This window comes from Macaca fascicularis, chromosome 7, assembly GCF_037993035.2.
Source record: "Macaca fascicularis isolate 582-1 chromosome 7, T2T-MFA8v1.1".
Taxonomy (NCBI): Eukaryota; Metazoa; Chordata; class Mammalia; order Primates; family Cercopithecidae; genus Macaca; species Macaca fascicularis.
This window is the reverse complement of record NC_088381.1, coordinates 54562369-54581890: the sequence shown is the minus strand read 5'-3', so window position 1 is coordinate 54581890 and position 19522 is coordinate 54562369. Positions and strand designations below refer to the sequence as shown.

The following is a 19522-nucleotide window of genomic DNA, read 5'->3' as shown; positions in this document are numbered from 1 at the left end:
CCCATATCTACAGCAAACAGCTTTGAAGCAACAAATCAACACACTTAGCAAAAAGAAAGAGCCTTGGACTTGATGACCCCTTCAACCTCTGTACTAATCCTAGACTACCTACCTCTGGACATTTTGTTTGGGGGGAAATAAAATAATGCTCTGTTTTTTAAAGTCATACATAAATCAGAGTTTCAATTAATTGTAGACAAATATTTTCTGTCTCTATATTTTTTACTTATAATGGACTTTTAGCATGCAGTAGACTAGAGAATGATGTAACGAATCCACATCACCTAGTTGTAATATTAATCAATATTTAACTACCTTTTCCATTCTTGTACTTTCTCTCTTAGTAATTATAACTATGTTAAAGTAACTCTATCATAAAAGTGTGTGAAAATACTGTGGAAACACATGGAAGACAGTGACTAAACGTGGCCAGCATTGAAGGGTCTTCAAAGAGGAGGTAGCATTGGCAGAAACTTTAAGGTCAAGTAGAGAATGGAAAGAGTATTTCTAGTGGGAGGACTAACATGTACAAAAGGGTTTTTAAAAGCATGGCATATTCAAAGAAGGGGAAATAGATTACTGTGGCTGGAATATAGAGATTATCATGTATGAGTGTCAGTACATGATTCTAAAAAGATGGCTTGGTGCCAAATCATGAATGGACATGTATATATCGTATCAAGAAATTTGGTGCTTATTACATAGGTACCAGGAAATGAAGAATATGATTAGTTTTGAGTTTTTAAAACAGAACAGTGACAGTAACATTTTTGGAGTATGGGATGAAGAGGGAAGGCAGTAAACTGGGCCAATGGTTCAAGTAATTAGAAAAGCATTTGGTGATAGCAATAGTCGTTTTAGGCAAGGGGAGATAAGATTAAGAGAGATTTCAGGGGAAGAATCAACATGATTTGGTGCCTGGCGAGGATGTGGAAAAGGGAGATAGTCGTAGAATGACTTGAGTAGATATGATGATGCCAGGATTAAAGTAATACAGCAGAAGACTGGTTTGGAATAAGGGCATAGGATGAGCTTGGTATTTTAAGTTTGAAGTGCTGATAGGTCATTCAGGTAGAGTATTCATTGTGCCAAGTGGAAATATAGAACTGGACCATAAGAGAATCTCACACTAGGGAGTTCTATAACTTGCCTTTCCTGCTAAATATGTCATACGTCACAAGTTCATATATATATAAGACTATATATATGTAAGTATTCATATACGTACATGTACATACACAAGTTAATCCTTATTATTCACTAATTGCATATTTGCAAATTGGCCCACTTCCTAAAGTTTATTTGTAATCCCTAAATCAGTACTTGTGGTGTTTTTGTAATAATTTGCAGGCATGCTTGCAGTGGTAAAAAAAATTTGAGTCACCTGATGTGCAGATTCTCAGCTGTAGTCGAACAGGGTGATACTCTAGATACTCTGCCTTCTTGTTTTGGTTCTTATACTGTAAACAAGCATCCCTTTTGCAGTCTACTTAATGCCACATTTTTCACATTTTCTGTGCTTTTTTTGGGTAATTTTGCTTTTTTAAGCAAATGGCCCCCAGTGTTGTGCCAGAGTGCTGTGTAATATTCCTAAGTGCAAGAAAGCTGTGATATATCTATACAAGAAATATGTATGTTAGGTAAGCTTCTCTCAATCATGAGTTATGCTTTCAGCCATTATTTCAGTGTTAATGAGTAAATATATATTAAGTAAGATGTCTTTAAACAGAAATACAGATAAAACAAGGTTATGTATTGGCTGGTTGATGAAAATGTTGTGACCAGAGGCTCCTAGAAACCTAACCATCTTTCCTGTTTCCCCTAGAAGCAATGGTTCAGTGTTCAGTAACTCAGTGTTTGTGGCAATTTAATAGACCAAAGCTACCACAGATAACAAGAATCAATGTGTGCGTCTGCATGTGTAGAAAATTTGCTACTCTTTTATAAATAACCCTTATATTTGTACAATGTAAGCATTAGTCCCAATTTATGCTTGAATTTTTTTTTTTTTTTTTTTGAGACAGAGTGTTGCTTTGTCACCCAGGCTGGTGTGCAGTGGCACAATCTCGGCTCACTGCAAGCTCCGCCTCCTGGGTTCACACCATTCTCCTGCCTCAGCCTCCTGAGTAGATGGGACTACAGGCACCTGCCAACACACCGGGCTAATTTTTTGTATTTTTAGTAGAGACGGGGTTTCACCGTGTTAGCCAGGATGGTCTCGATCTCCTGACCTCATGATCCGCCCACCTTGACCTCCCAAAGTGCTGGGATTACAGGCGTGAGCCACCGCGCCTGGCCATAACTGTCTTTTTTAGTGAAAAATAAATGCATACAAGATGAAAACAGTTTGCTATTTTAGATCAGATGGATGATTCTATATTCCTTAAGTCAGAAGGTTTTTCATAAAATGGAATATTGAAGAAGTACATGTGACATTGACTGACAGCATTTAAATGATCACCTATAGCACACTTGAGCATAATGTGGTTGTCAGCATCATATTGGTGGACCGCCAGTTTCTTCTATGGTTGATGTTATTCTCTTTAGCAAGCTTGCAACATTATCAGTCCCTTTTCTCTTAAAGAAATTTATTTTATAATAGTGTTTATGTGTGAGGAGAGTTCATAATCGAAGACTAGTGTGTGTGTGCATTCATATCTGTCAATTTGCTTGAATATGACAGCTCAAAAGCATTTTTTAACCTTTCATTCACAAATGTTGATTCATATCAGTAGGGGTGTTTTAAAATGACAGGTATTATGTGAGAATGAGAATTACCCATACTTTCTGACATATCAGTGTTATGTTGAAAATTAACATTCAGCTTTGTATCTCACATTTTATTGTCTGCAAATCTGAAAGCAGGGAATTGGCATTTACAAAGTCAAGGACAAGCCAACATACAACCCCATGCATTGACTGTTATACTTCAAAGTGATTCTGTGCTTGTTAACATATGTCTGTTTCCTAATCATCATCTTCCTTGGTATAGAAAATATGCCTTTGTTATTGTCTTATATGGCTATATAGTTAAATGCTTAAAATAAAAATAATATAGACCTACATTTAGAGATTCTTCAGTTTGGGGTGGCTGATTTATTTGTGCTGCTTATGTTTCTGACTTGATCTTCTTCTGACTGATTCTGTAGGCTTCTAACTAAGGTATTAGGGTGAATGCTTTCTGTCTTTACTGCAAACAGTAGATTTTATGTCATCAAGAGTAGTTATCCAGCCTGGGTAACAAGGCAACACCCCATCTCTACAAAAAAAAAAAAAAAAAAGGAAAGAAAAGAATTAGTCAGGCATGGCAGTATGCACCTGTTATCCCAGCTACCAGAGAGGCTGAGGTGGGAGGATTGCTTGAGCCTGGGAGGTGGAGGCTGCAGTCATCCATGATCACGCCACTGCACTCCAGTCTGCCAGTCTGGGCAACTGAGTGAAAAAAAGCAAAAGCAAAAGGAGAAGGAGAAGAGAAGGAGAAGGAGGCTTATGCCTGTAATCCCAGCACTTTGGGAGGCTGAAGCGGGTATATCACTTGAGGTCAGGAATTTGAGACCAGCCTGGCCAACATGGTGAAACCCTGCCTCTACTAAAAATATAAAATTAGCCAGGCACAGTGGTTCATGCCTGTAATCCAAGCACTTTGGGAGGCCAAGACAGGTGGATCACTTGAGGTCAGGAGTTTGAGACCAGTCAACATGATGAAACCCCATCTCTACTGAAAATACAAAAATTAGCTGGGCATGGTGCTGGGCACCTGTAATCCCAGCTACTCTGGAGGCTGAGCTGGGAGAATTGCTTGAACCCAGGAAATGGAGGCTGTAGTGAGCCAAGATTGTGGACTGCACTGCAGCCTGGGCGACAGAGAGAGACTCCATCTCAAAACAAAATTAGCTGGGTGTGATGCCAGGCTCCTGTAATCCCAGCTACTGGGGAAGCTGAGGCAGGAAAATTGCTTGAGCCTGGGAGGCAGAGGTTGCAATGAGCTGAATCATGCCACTGCCCTTTAGCCTGGGCAACAGAATGAGACTCTGTCTCAAAAAAAAAAAAAAAAAAAAAAGTAATTATAACAGCATCTTTTTCTCCTTATTTTTGGTAGATGACCTTAATATTCACTCTTCACATGGAAATAATTCATAGATTTATTCTTCCGCACTATGACTAGTGTATTATTTTAAGTGTTTTGATTTCTTTTCTTTTCTTTTTTTTTTGAGACAGAGTCTGACTCTCTCACCCAGGCTGGAGTGCACAATCTCGGCTCACTGTAACCTTCGCCTCCTGGGTTCAAGCAATTCTCTCTGCCTCAGCCTCCTGAGTAGCTGGGATTACAGGCTCCTGCCCCCATGCCCCACTAATTTTTGTATTTTTAGTAGAGATGGGATTTCACCACGTTGGCCAGGCTGGACTGGAACTCCTGACCACAGGTGATCCACCAGCCTTGACCTCCCAAAGTGCTGGGATTACAGGCATGAGGCACTGTATCTGGTCGTGTATTTAAGGATTGATGCTTTTTAGTTATGTTGCATTTAGAAAGCAAAGTATTTGCAGTTGAAATCCTCTGTGAATTTAACATCAAGCATACTATATTTTCACTTTCCCTGCTTACTTGGAGCAACCTAATGTTCTAGTATTAAAGACTGTTTTGTAAGATTAATCAGCCCTTGATCTAATTGAAAGAGAGTCGTATGTTACCTTATTCCAATTTCAATAAACTATTATGCAATATAGAGATGTGTTATAATTTGAGAGTTGTGTGTAAAGTTCTTTGGTAAGTGCTAATTCAGTGGGAATACCTTCTTAAATCTATAAGGATGCAGGGAAGTGACTAAAAGATGAAAATATTTCTCTAATGTATCTCTAATGGAAGTAGAGGATAGTACCTAAATGTCACCTTTGCCATATGGTTTCAGAAAAAAATACTTGAGGGTCTTTGGTGAATTATTGATTGTAGTATGTAAGCCTCTTTTTTTTTTTTTTTTTTTTTGAGATGGATCTAGGCTCACTGCAAGCTCCGCCTCCCAGGTTCACGTCATTCTCCTGTCGCAGCCTCCCGAGTAGCTGGGACTACAGGTGCCTGGCACCACTCCCAGCTAATTTTTTGTATTTTTAGTAGAGACGGGGTTTCACTGTGTTAGCCAGGAGGGTCTCGATCTCCTGACCTCGTGATCCACCCGCCTCGGCCTTCCAAAGTGCTGGGATTAACCGCACCCGGCTACTTTTTTGTATTTTTAGTAGGGAGAAGGTTTCACCGTAGTCTCGATCTCCTGACTCATGATCTGCCCGCCTCGGCCTCCCAAAGTGCTGAGATTATAAGCGTGAGCCACCGCGCCCGGCCTCATTCAAATACTTTTATTTCTTCTCTTCAACAATCTGAACAGTTACTCCTTGGATCTGCCAGGTTAAGACATTTTCTCCAAGGAGACTTACTAAAATCCATTTAGTTTCCCTTCTCACTGGTTTTATGTATATAAATTATATGCTGCTTTGTCATTAGTTTGCTTAGTTTCGTTAATAGTTAAATATCTCCTGAGTGCTTATTGCAATGATGTGTGAGCTTGGTGGTGTAGAGAAGTATGCTGTGGTCAGGGTTTCCAGAGAAAGTGATCTTGTACCTGAATAAGAATTTCCCATGTGTGGAAGGTAGGTAAAGATATACTGGCAAAGAGAACAGTGTGAGAATACATGGGATTGACAAATAGTTCAGTATGGCTGTGGTGCAGTAAAGTGGGAGATAGGAAATAAAGCTGAAGAGATAGGTATGAGCCTGGTCATTGAGGACTTTATATGTCACACTTGGACATTTATTCGTTGAATAAGGGACTTTATTCTGTTAGTGTTGGGTTGCTTTGAAGAGTTTGACATAATGAGGGTTTGATATATGATAGTGCTTGATGTGGCAAAATTTTATTTTAAATCAATCATGTTGGCAGAAGTATGTAAACAAATTTGAGGTAGGATAAAAGTAGAGATGGGGAGATGAGTTAGGTTACTGATTTGGTCATATTGAAAGATAACTTGGATTTGGATACTATTAATAGGGATGGAATTGAGGAAATAGACTTGGAAAGTGTTTAAAGTAGAAATCAGTAAGAATTGAAGATGACTGGTGAAGTGTGAGATGATTGCCAGACTTTTGGCTTAAGAAGTTAAGGGGCTGTGGTTCTGCTGTGACAGGGACTTTAAAAAGGAACAGATTTTAGGAAAAGATGAACAGCTCAGTTTGGGATATACTGAGTTTTTGCCTATAGTATCTTCAGTTAGAAACATCCAACAAACAACTGGATGTAGGAGTCTGAGGCTCAGGTGAAAGGTCAGGATTCAGGGTATTCATTTGAGTTCCTCCCAGTCCTGGGAGGAATACCGAAAATGTGAGTAGAGTGTGAAGTAGACAAAACCCTGAACCCTAGGAGGAATGGGAAAAAGAGGAACACAAAAAGGAAACTAGGAAGGAAAAACTCTATGTCTTTGCCTAATTACTTTTAAAAGGAGGACAACTTTATCCTTTTTGGAAAACTCTTTAAGCATTCTTGAATAGTAGGATATTATATAATGTTATGTAGTAGATAATAAATGTTTAAGTTTGCCACTTATTTTGTTCAGCTGGAAAACATTTCATTTACTTGGAAATTGTGTTTTTATATTTTATCCATTTTCATTACTTAACAAATATTTTTAAATTCATATCATTTCATGAGCTGCTATGTACTAGGCACCATGAAGTCTCCTATTCTGGTTTTGTTGTGAGAGTTACTCTGACCCGAAGGCACTGATTTGCACTAAATTTTGCATGGTCAGTCTTATGTGGATTAATATGATAGTTGAACATCCTCCTCTTCCTGAGTACAGTGTGGCCTTATTTAATCTTTTTCATCTCTCTGGGTCACTATTTCTTCATTTTTCTTAAGTCTGTTCATTTTTTAAAACTCAAGAACAGTGTCTACCAACAGGTTCTAGAGATCCACAGGGTACATGACTGGGTTTCATGACTCAGCTGAAATTATATGCAAGATATGATGCATATATATACATTTTTATGAGGATGCAATTTATAGCTTCTTTTGGATTATCAAAGTTTTATATAACTCACCACTCACCTTCCACCCAAAAGGTTAAGAACTATAGGAACCGGAAGTATTTTTGTGTAATGTATTATAATAAACTACACTGTTTCATGCAACCCCTGAATAGGGAAGTTGTCTTTAACAGAGGTATTGCTATTCTTTGAAAGTAATTTTTTGAAGTAAGGAACAAATTTATTTTAATGCACTATAATATATGTTTACTTTTTGGCTACTTAAGCCTATAATGTTTCTGTTATATTAACCAATTAAAACGCCTCCTAGTTATTTTATAGCTTAAAAACAAGTTCATCAAATAGAATAAGTAAGAGTTTGATTCTGCCTTATGGTGAATTAAAGAATGCTTAGTTTTAAAGAGTGATTCAAATGCCCTTTATTAAGATATCTTCCCCACTTTGCATGTTCTAAAGGGAAAATAATACTTGAGATCCATTTGTAAGGAGAGAAAAGGAAGCAATGACATAATGCCCAGAGTTGGAGCCAATTAAACCAGGTTTGTACTTTTTCTTTCCATAATGTAACATATTTATTCTGGTCTTGAATCTCTTTTATTAATCGCCTGTCTTATTCCAGCAAAAATCTAATAATTTCAAACCTTGTCATAATAGTATGGAGGAGACAAAGATGAGTAAGACATGCCCTTTTCAAACTATTTGCAACTAATGCAAAAGAACAGAAATCATAACAGTCTCTCAGACCACAGTGCAATCAAATTAGAACTCAGGATTAAGAAACTCACTCAAAACCGCATAACTACATGGAAGCTGAACAACCTGCTCCTGAATGACTACTGGGTAAATAGCGAAATGAAGGCAGAAAGAAAGATGTTCTTTGAAACCAAATGTTCTTTGAGAACAAAGATACAACATACCAGAATCTCGGGGACACATTTAAAGCAGTGTATAGATGCCCACAAGAGAAAGCAGGAAAGATCTAAAATCAACACCCTAACATCAAAATTAAAAGAACTAGAGAAGCAAGAGCAAACAAATTCAAAAGCTAGCAGAAGACAAGAAATAACTAAAATCAGAGCAGAGCTGAAGGAGGTAGAGACACAAAAAACCCTTCAAAAAATCAATGACTCCAGGAGCTGTTTTTTTGAAAAGATCAACAAAATAGACTGCTAGCCAGACTAATAAAGAAGAAAAGAGAGAAGAATCAAATAGATGCAATTAAAAAAAAATGACATAGGGGATATCAAACTATTTGCAACTTAACTATGAATATGAAAGACAAAATTATAAAAAGCTAGATAGCAATCTCATTTTAACATGGAAAGTTCTGTGAGGTTTGGTAAATTGCTTGAGGTCAGAAGCTCTTAAAGAGTTAAGGTGGGATTCAGACTCATATCTGTTGACTCCAAACCGTATTTGCCTTCCATTATGTCACAATGTTCCCTATTTTATTTAGGTTTAGTTGTTGTGCAACTAGCTGATTACTGAAGTAGAAGGTGGAGATCATATGTATTTCATTTAAGGAATTTACTTTCATTTAAGGAATTTATTTCATTTACTTTCTGATGAAGTAAAAAGGGGGAGCGTATTCTCTATTCTTCAGAAGTTTAGAAGATTAGAGACGGGAACTAACATTTGTAAGCACTTACTATGTGCTAGACACTATTGTAAGGACTTAACATGAACTAACTTACTTAATTAACAACAGCCAGGTGACATACATGGTGTTATCCCTCATCTTTAAAACAAAGAAATAAGCAAATTGCCCGAGATCACATAGCTAGTAATTACCAAAAGCAGATTCAAAACCGTGTATTGGGAAAGGTTAGATAAGGTTTACACCATGTCTATTGACTTAATCTTTTTTTTGTTTATTATTATTATTTTTTATTTTTTGAGATGGAGTCTCTCTGTCGCCCAGGCTGGAGTGCAGTGGCACAATCTTAGCTCACTGCAACCTCCGCCTTCTGGGTTCAAGTAATTCTCCTGCCTCAGCCTCCCGAGTAGCTGGGTCTACAGGTGTGTGCCCCCACGCGTGGTCAATTTTTTTTTGTATTTTAGTAGAGAAGACGGGGTTTCACTGTGTTAGCCAGGATGGTCTTAATCTCCTGACCTCATGATCTGCCCGCCTCGGCCTCCCAAAGTACTGGGATTACAGGCTTGAGCCACTGCACCCAGCCAACTTAAAATTTAATATTACACAAACCAAACAAATAGCTGGACAATTTAGTCTGAGCTCTGTTGCTATTAGTGTCATTTGTAAACATCTTAATTCAACTATTAGCAGTTAAATCACCTTACCAAAATAATACTTACATCTTAACAAGCTTTTCATTGTAATCAGTTTGAAAAAGTAATTTAGGTTACATGATCCTGTGGTGAAGAGAGATTTTAAATTCACAGAATAGTGAACAGCAACATATGATAGAAAGGACTTTGAGGTGGGGCTCAGATCTGGGTTCTTTCAATTCCCAGCTTTCCTGGTGACTCATGTGCTCTACAAGTATCTTAACCTGTTTTCATATGTTTTGTAAGATGAGAAGATTGACTTCATTGTTCCCTGAGTCCCTTACAATGATACAATTATCCTATCAGTAGATTTTTAAAATGTGAATATTTTTACATGTGAATAGCTAAGAATTTTTGGTTGAGAGATAAGTCTTTAGAGATCACTTCATTAATTCCTCCCAGGTGACAGATGAAGAGACTGAGACCTTCACGTTTGTATGGCACTGTAAACATTTCAAAGCTCTTTGTTCTTTTACATACGTTAATCTCATGTGAGCCTCATCACCATACTCTGTGGGTTAAATACTATTCTCTTCATTGTATACAAGACCAGATTGAATTAGTCACATAGCTGGGCTAGATGAAGTTGACTCTGTGACTCTCAACCGAGTTTATCATGTTTTCTTGCTTTAGTGAGACTAATTACATCCTTCAATGAAGTACTATTTTGTGAGAAAGTGAGAATTCAGTGATTTATGAAAAAATCCAAGCAGAAGAAACAAAACATTTTCTAACATGAAAGTAGTAATGACTACAGCTATGTAAATAGCAGTAACAAAGAGGAAAGGAAGTGGCAAGTAATAAGGTCTATGAGTTGATTTAATTTTGGTTTTCATTTATTCCTGGCTTAAGAATAAGCATAATTGACTTTTAATATCCTTGTGTTTATCAATAACATACTTTATCCTGACTAAGTAATGCAAGGAGAAATCATACTTTATAATAAAGTATTCATAAATTGTAGGTGAGCTAAGGAAAATTTCAAACAGTTAATTTGAAAAGACACTTTGAAAACAAATAAATAAGCCTGGGAAGCTAAGCTTTATGTAAAATTATTTGATTATTTCATTGCCTTTATTGAAGTGAGTTTTCTTTTTTATTTCCACTTTGTAGTTGTAGAGCTACAACTTTTTTGTAACTTTTTAGTATTTTTTTAATTGGAAAGAAAATAATTTTAAAACTAGTATGTAGGCATGAGCAGTTTTTCTTATACAATTTTTTTCCCAAATTGTCTCTCCTTTAAAAGGAACTGACTTTCTAGATTACGTGGTATAATGGTGCTTTCTCTGCAGATATGAAAATTTGATCATTAATACAATCTCTAGTTGTTGTTCTATATTAAAATATTTTTTTTAAGATGATTAACTGCATGTATTCTGTAGAACTAATAAAAGAAAGGAGGATCTCCCAGATGGTTGTAATCAAATAAGGAAAACAGCAAAGGATGGAGTTGATATACAACAAAATTTGAAAGCAACATTATGAGATTTGACTTATTTTAGAGAAGAAAAATGTATTATGTCCTTTCTGAAGTCTGTTTTTCTTAAGAGTCCATTATAATATTCTCTTGCCCAGCTGCTGATGTTCTTTCCTTATGCCCTGCTCTACAGAGCTCCACCTCTTATTGCGTACCCATTCTCACGCCATCACAGATCCATGGAATTCAAAATGATATTTGATGCAGACTTGAACAGAGCTAGTTTTTAATTCTCAACTCTATGTCTGAGTTCAAAACATGTGTAAAGGTTTTTTTTACAGCCACTTTTTAATGGTGCTTTAAAGGAAAAGATGAAGAGGCCCCTTCATAGTAATTAATTTTTTGATTTTTGTTTTGAGATAACTAAGGAGCTAGTTTCCTGGAAACTTCAAATTCCTAACACAGTTTCATTAAATTGTACCTATTGTAATACGATTGTGTCTTGCTAACCCAGACTATAGTCAGTTTTAAGGACTACTGTTAGTTTCTCATTGGCCCATTGTGATTTAGTGTTCATAAAAAGGTTACGACATTTAACTGAGGGTTTAGAATTTTTCAAGATGACTGGGCTTTTTCCTGTGATCTGTGAGTTTCTCTTGTTTGGCTTTAGGCTTAAAGAATTCCTGATCTAGAGTCAACTGCAAGCAAGCCAGGCTTCCAGGCTGGTGTCCCATTCGTATTAAAACATTCCCTTTTTACACGTGTATGGCCTTGTGATTCAGAAGGCATGGTTTTAATACCCAAAGCCTTTTAACTTTTTAAACTATTCCAATGAAGAAATTGCTGAAACAGTAACTTTTTTTTTTAACAAGTCTTGTTGACAAATTCGTTAGCATTAAATTGTTTTTCCTAGCTATTGATTAGTTTTAATGTAGATTTATTTCTATGTAGTCTGCTTTCTGTGCCAGGATATTTTCTAAAAATGAGATAAGTTCTTAGATGTATGGAAATTTGAGGAACTCTTCGATGTCATATTCAGTAAACCTCAGGATGGCAATAAGGGAAATATGGAGCTGTTGATTTATGTGTATATGTATGTATGTGTATATTTGGGTTTGTGATCTAAACACCCAGGAAATAAATTTGATTTATAGCTTCTTTCTTGACCAAGTTATTTTAAAGTTTAGCATGGTGATAGAATTATTTGGAAATATTGATTGGTTTTTTCTTTTGCAAGTGTATTGCTACTTAACAATTAAATGATTAAATGTAGCTCAGGGCTTTGTTTTATTTCTTTGTGTTGTATTTGAGAGAATTAAATGGGTTGATTCAGAGTTTTAAGAAATAGAAATATAGGTAATAAAGGAGAATTACAGAATCTGTTGGCCTGCATTTGTAAGATCAGTCCACCTTGAGTTGCCCAGTTATTTGAATTTATCAGAGAAAAATAGTACCAAGTAAGTATAAATATTCAAATAGTTATTGAATATTTCATTAACATATATATGCCACCTTTAGTTTTCTTAATTCCCAATGTGAGAAATTTGGATGATTTTCATAAATATTCAAAAATTATTCTGCTGTACAAAATTGAGAGTATTGTTGAAAGAGATAATAACTTGCTCTTGGGTCTTTTTATTTCTTTTATGAAAACCCATCTCCAAAAAAATTGAAAAGTTGCTAATTGCAATGAGGGTTTTCTATGAAGTTATTAAATTTGATTCTTGAATTGTATGAACTTCCTCAATAGCTTTGCTTATACTTATATATAAACAGAACATTTTAATATAAGATTTGGTAGTATAGTATGTTGCCAGTCTGCAGCTCTTCTATAGGAGAAATGAAGATCTTTGCAAAAGATTTGGGGACTCCAGATTTTCTATGTAAGGTTAAAAAAAAAGTTTTTTATTATATTGAATGAAGTCAGTAAAAATGACTTTCTTTTCTCCAGCAATATGAATATCATGTCTTATAAAAATTAATAACAATAGGCATCATTTGGCTGGCAGAAATAGCATTTCACATACTCTTTTTACAGCAAACTATAGACAAAGTCTGATATGATAAAGGAAATGTAATTTTTTTTTTTTTTTTTTTTTTTGACATGGAGTCTCGCTCTGTTGCCCAGGCTGGAGTGCAATGGCAAATCTTGGCTCACTGCAACCTTCGCTTCCTGGGTTCAAACGATTCTCTAACCTCAGCCTCCTGGGATTATAGATGCCACCCCACCTGGCTAATTTTTGTATTTTTAGTAGAGACAGGGTTTCACCATGTTGGCCAGGCTGCTCTTGAAACTCCTGACTTCAAGTGATCCACCTGCCTCAGCCTCCTAAAGTGCTGGGATTACAGGTATGAGCCACCATGCCCAGCCAGGAAATAGAAATCTTGTACAGCTCTTATAGTCAGAAACCTGATTATTCCAGAGATGAGAGTGCTATCTAGTGATCATCTACACAAAGCTACTAAGTAAGGTCAAATGTTTAGAGCCCATAAAAGATCACATAAAACGAATAACAAGAATATTGCAAGCCAGCCCACACTGTGTGAAAGAAGTTTATAGAGTCCACTTGAGTGCATTAAAATATTTTGTGTTCCTTGCTAATTCTAAAATAATAAAAATTTAACAGAAATATGGAATAGGAACAGGTTTTAGAATAAGAAAAGGCTTCAGAAATCATTTGATTATCCCCTTTCATTTTGCAAAGTGAAACTAAGGGTGTGAAGCTACCTCCTCAAGTGTTATATAGGTGGCAACAGAACTAAGATTAGAATACACTTTACATATCTATTAAATAATTGAAGATAGAATTTGAAAAGTTGTGATGGGAAATTATTTTATTTTGTTGTTAGTTTTTAAAATTTATATACAGTAAAGCTAACCCTTTTTTTTTGAGATGAAGTCTCACTCTGTCGCCCAGGCTGGAGTACAGTGGCATGATCTCAGCTCACTGCAGCCTCCGCCTCCCATTTTCAAGCGATTCTTGTGCCTCAGCCTCCTGAGTAGCTGGGATTATAGGTGCCTGCCTCCATGCCCAGCTAATTTTTGTGTATTTACTAGAGACCAGGATTTCACCATGTTGGCCAGGCTGGTCTCGAACTCCTGACCTCAAGTGATCTGCCTGCCTCAGCCTCCCAAAGTGCTGGGATTACAGGCATGAGCCACCGTGCCTGGCCCAAGACTGACTTTTTAAATAAGTTCTGTGAGCTTTAACACATGTATGGATCCATATAAACTACCACTACAAACAGGAAACAAACAGTCCCATCACCCTAGAAAACTTCTGGCTGTCCCTTTTTAGTCAAAATCTGTCCCTACATCTAACAATTACTGATCCATCTCTACTTCATCATTATAGTTTTACCTATTCCAGAATATTGTATAAATGGAATTTTATTTCCTAGCCAAACTGTATCCAGCTTTATTAAAGATACTTAACATAAATAATCATGGTATTTCAGGCAGGACATGGGCAGAGAATCATTAACAGTATACATACAACAACTTTCAAACTCCCTTCTTCAATGGACTACCAAAAATCAGAAAGCCACTATAAACCCCATGAAGTCTTCATGTGATGCTGTGAACAGGGAAAGTTTAGAGTGAGGTTGACATTTCACATTTAAATATTGTTTAACAACTTTTCACAAGCCAATCCTGACTCAGGCAGTGAAATGAAATGGCAGAATTTATCTGAAGATCCAGTCTAGAAATGGAACCACTGCTCTTTTGAGGGGCTCCATCTCAGTGGTATCACTGGAACATCCAGATTGTCTGAAACACTGGTAACCAATGATTGGGGGTCAGATCCCAGCAGATGTCTGGGTTTAAGGAAGTTAAGTCTATGCTGAAAGGTGGAAAGGGAGAAAAGGACGTAAAAACAAATTTGTTTTTCCATCCCACAGGCTTTTGTGCCAAGGAGGCCATGTGTGTCTAAGTCAGGGAGTCCCTCCTCCTGAGATCCAAGAGGAAGTCTCTCAAAACTAGAAGGGAAAGGTATTTTCCCCACATCAATCCAGCTTTGGAGACATTTTATTAGTGACATATACCCCTTCCCCCAAAAACAACAGTAAGTGTTCTGTGTACTAACAACATAGCTTTGAAAACACACACACACACACACACACACACACACGCGCGCGCGCACCTTGGGAGGCCGAGGCAGCCGGATCACTTGAGGTCAGTTCAAGACCAGCTTGATCAACATGGTGAAACCCATCTCTACTAAAAATACAAAAATTAGCCAGGTGTGGTTGCATGAGTCTGTAATCCCAGCTACTCAGGAGGCTGAGGCTAGAGAATGGCTTGAACCCAGGAGGCAGAGGTTGCCGTGAGCAGAAATCGCACCATTGCACTCCAGCCTGGATGATAGAGTGAGACTCCGTCTCAAAAAAAAAAAAAAAAAAAACCCACAAAATTCTGCATTTTTATAAAACTTGATAAAAAATAGTATTTCAAACTGTATAGTCACCAGAAGTACACAGTTATCAGAAATGCACATGCTTCATTTGGCATCTCCAGTACCCTCACCTTTCTGTGCCTGGTCTATTTTGGCATCTCTATATTCTGCAGGCTTATTCTCCTTGCCAGTGTCAGCTTTTCCTGTTTTTCCTTTGGGTACCTTCTCTCCATTCTTTGCAGGGGCCTTTTTAGGATCAGTCTCTGGCTTTGGAGGAGCAGGTTTAGCAAACAACCTCGCAGATCTTCTCTGGGGTTTGTCCCTCACCTTGACTTTATCTCCTTTAGCATCCCCTTCAGCCTTTCTCTTTGGCATGGTGGTGGTGATGCTGGCAGGACATAGGTGCATTGTGTGGGCTTTGGTCAGTCTGGGGATCGTTCTTGCTGCTGCTTCTTCACACTGCTCCTATAAATTGAATTATTATATACTCTTTTTGAATCTAGCTTTTCTCTCAGCTTAATTTTTTGAAATTCATATGTTGTGTGTATTAGTAGTTCATTATTTTAATTGCTGAATAGTATTCCATTGTATGACTGTATCACAATATACTTAATCACCTGTTCATGAACATTTCGTTTCCAATGTTTCTTCAAAAGACTTCATTTTTTTAGAGCAATTTTAGGTTCAACATCAAAACTGAGAAAAAGGTATAGAGATAATCCCACACACCCTCGTCCCCACAAGTGTATAGCATTCCCTATTATCAACATCCCCACCAGAATGGTACATTTGCTACAATTGATGAACCTTCATTAAGACATCATAATCATCGCAAGTCCATAGTTTATATTAGTGTTCACTCTTGGTGTTGTACATTCTATGGGTTTGGATAAATGCGTAATGACAGCTGTCTACCATTCTAGTATCATATAGAGTATTTTCACTGCCCTGAAAATCCTCTGCATTCTGCCTGTTCATCCCTTTTCCTTCTCTGGCCCCTGACAACCCACTGAACCTTTTACTCTCTCCATGGTTTTAACTTTTTCAGAATGTCATATAATTGGAATCATACAATATGTTGCCTTTTCAGATTAGTTTCTTATTTTCAGGTTTTATCTATTATGAATAAAGTTGCTATAATTTTTTTCTATTAGAACAAAAATATATTTTTTTTTTTTTGAGACGGAGTCTCGCTCTGTCGCCCAGGCTGGAGTGCAGTGGCCGGATCTCAGCTCACTGCAAGCTCCGCCTCCCGGGTTCACGCCATTCTCCGGCCTCAGCCTCCCGAATAGCTGGGACTACAGGCGCCCGCCACCTCGCCCGGCTAGTTTTTTGTATTTCTTAATAGAGACGGGGTTTCACCGTGTTAGCCAGGATGGTTTCGATCTGACCTCGTGATCCGCCCGTCTCGGCCTCCCAAAGTGCTGGGATTACAGGCTTGAGCCACCGCGCCCGGCAGAACAAAAATATTTACTTACAGATATGGTGATCCTATTAGTGAGCTCTTAAATAGTTCACAAAATTAATTCACTTTTTAAACTTTTTATTTTGAAATAATTATAAATTCACAGAAAGTTGAAAACATAGTACAGAGAAGTACCATGTTTACTGTACCATTCACCGAGTTTCCCCTGTTAGTTCCATCTTATGTAGCTATAGAACAATATTAAAACCAGTACATTGACATTGCTGTAAAGCAAGTAGTATATCGTTCTTTGGTATTTTATCACATGTGTAGATTCATGTAACCAACACCGCAACCAAGATACAGAATTCCTTAACCCAATGATGTCTCTTTGCTGCCTCTGTATAGTCTCACGCACACCCACTCCCTTCCACCATTCCTCACCCTTGGTAACCATCTCTATAATTTTGTCATTTTGAGAATGTTATATAAATGGAATCATATAGTATAAAACCTTTGAGATTGGCTTTTTTTTACTCAGCATAATGCCCTTGAGATCCATCTAAGTTGAGATGTCAAGAATCATTCCTATTTATTGCCAATATAGTTAGTTTTCCACAGTATGGATGTGTCACACTTTGTTTGTTTGTTTGTTTGTTTTCTGGCTTTCCTGCAGGTTACTTGAATACTTTTTAGCATTCAGTGTTTTAAAGTATATCTCTTTGTATGGCTTTTTTCCATCACTCTAGATACTACATTTTGTATGTAACAAATCATAGTTGGCTGTACTACAGTGCTACTTGGTGATGCTGCATTTTATCACTTCCAGTAAAGTATAGAAACTTTTGCTCCCTTTATTCTCCCCCATTTAATATCTTAACATTTTTAAATGTTTCTAATATATGTATATGTGTATATTATGTGCATGTTTATATATATATTTTATGTGTATTAATGGTTTCATTTTCTTTACATACATTTTGAACCATATCATACAGCATTATAATTTTTGCTTCAGCAATCAAACATAATTTGAAAAACTCAAGTGGAACAGGAATCTGTTGTATTTATACATATTTTTCATCCTTCTGTCATCCTTCCTTCCTCGTTATCCACGATTCCTGGATTATTTGAGATCTTTTTTCATTTCCTTTCTGCTTAGAGAATTTTCTTTATTCTTTTAAAGCAGGTATGCTAGTGAGAAATTACCCTTTCTCTATAAATATTTTTATTTTTTTCTTCATTGCTGTAGGATATTTTTGCTGGATAAAGAACTCTGAGTTAACAAGTCTTTTCTCCTAGCACCTGAAAGATAAATCGTGCCAGTTCCTTCTGGCTTCCATGGTTTTTAATGAGAAATTTACTGTCGTTAAACTGTTTTTCCCCTCTAGGGAAAATGTTATTTTTCTGATGCTGCTTTCAAGATTTTTTCTATGTCTTCAGTTTTCAGAAGTTTGACTTTGATGTGTTTTGGCATGGATTGATTTGGGGTTTACACTGTTTGGGGTTTACTTGGCTTCTTGAATCTGTAGGTTTATGTCTTTTGAGAACTTTTCAGTCATATTTTTTCAAATTATTTTTCAGTTCTGTCCTTTTTTTCCTCTCCTTTTGAGACTCTGATGACAGGAATGTTAGTCTTTTATTATAGTTTCACGAGTCACCAGAGTTCTGTTTGTTATTTTTTGGTTTGTTTTCTTCCTATTGTTCAGAATGGCAAATTTCTATTGTTTTATTTTTTAGTATACTGATTCCTTCTTCTGTCACATCCATTCTGCTATTGAACCCATCCACTGACATTGATTTCAGTTATTGTAATTTTGGTTTTGTAATTTCATTATTTACATTCTATTTTTCTCTGCTGAGACTTTTTTTACTCAGGCTTTCTGTTCTTTTCATTTATTTCCAGTATGTTGGTAATTGCCCATTGAAGCATTTTAATGGTGGCTGCCTTAAAATCCTTGTGAGATAATTCTTTTTCTTTCTTTAAAAAATACATTTTTTTCTTTTCCTTTTTATTTTTTTATTTTTTAATTTTATTTATTTACTTATTTATTTGAGACAGAGTCTCACTCTGTCGCCCAGGCTGCACTGCAATCTCAGTTCACTGCAACCTCCGTCTCCCGGTGCACCCATCACCCTAGAAGTACACGCTGTACCCAATACGTAGTCTTTTATCCCTCATCTCCCTCTTACTCTTCCTCCAAGTCCTCAAAGTTCATCGTATCATTCTTATGTCTTTGCGTGCTCATAGCTTAGCCTCCACTTATGAGTGAGAACATTCTATGTTTGGTTTTCCATTCCTGAGTTACTTCACTTGGAATAATGGTCTCCAATTCCATCTAGGTTGCTGCAGATAGTTTCCTTTTCCTACTTTATGTTTTTGTTTGCTTTGTCAAAGATCAGTTGACTGTAAGTATTTCGCTTTATTTCTGGATTCCCTATTCTGTTCCATTGGTCTGTGTGCCTGTTTCTATTCCAGTACGATGCTGTTTTGGTGACTCTGGCCTTATAGTATCATTTGAAGTTGGGTAATGTGATGCCTCCAAATTTGTTCTTTTTGCTTAGTCTTGCTTTGGCTATGTGGGTTCTTTTGGTTCCATGTGAATTTTAGGATTGTTTTTTTCTAGTTCTGTGAAGAATGGTGGTGGTATTTTGATGGGAATTGCATTGAATTTGTTGATTGCTTTTGGCAGTATGGTCATTATCACAATATTGATTCTACCCATCCATGAACATGGGATATGTTTCTATTTGTTTTGTCATCTATAATTTCTTTGTCATCTATAATTTCTTTCAGCAGTGTTTTGTAGTTTTCCTTGCAGAGGTCTTTCACTTTCACCTCTTGATGAAGTATATTCCTAAGTTTTTTGTTTTTGTTTTTGTTTTTAACAGCTATTATAAAAAGGATTGATTTCTTGATTTGATTCTCAGCTTGGTTGCTGTTGATGTATAGCAGGGCTACTGATTTGTATACATTAATT

The 19522-nt window shown here is 36.7% G+C and overlaps 1 protein-coding gene and 1 pseudogene across 19 annotated transcripts in view; one reads left to right on the top strand and one right to left on the bottom strand.

Annotated features, from left to right (window-relative positions):
* PEAK1 (pseudopodium enriched atypical kinase 1) overlaps positions 1 to 19522 on the top strand; it is a 306616-nt gene that overhangs the window by 134058 nt on the left and 153036 nt on the right. For 2 of the 19 annotated variants that reach the window (XM_065548239.2, XM_065548243.2), the window contains one exon: positions 14643 to 14806. The exons of 16 other annotated variants lie outside the window; for them this stretch is intronic. The gene's annotated coding sequence lies outside the window, so the exon portion shown is untranslated. The remainder of the gene's footprint in view (positions 1 to 14642; positions 14807 to 19522) is intronic. One more of the 19 variants, XM_065548240.2, reaches the window with a different exon arrangement.
* On the bottom strand, positions 15242 to 15511 carry LOC102131423 (non-histone chromosomal protein HMG-17 pseudogene; annotated as a pseudogene).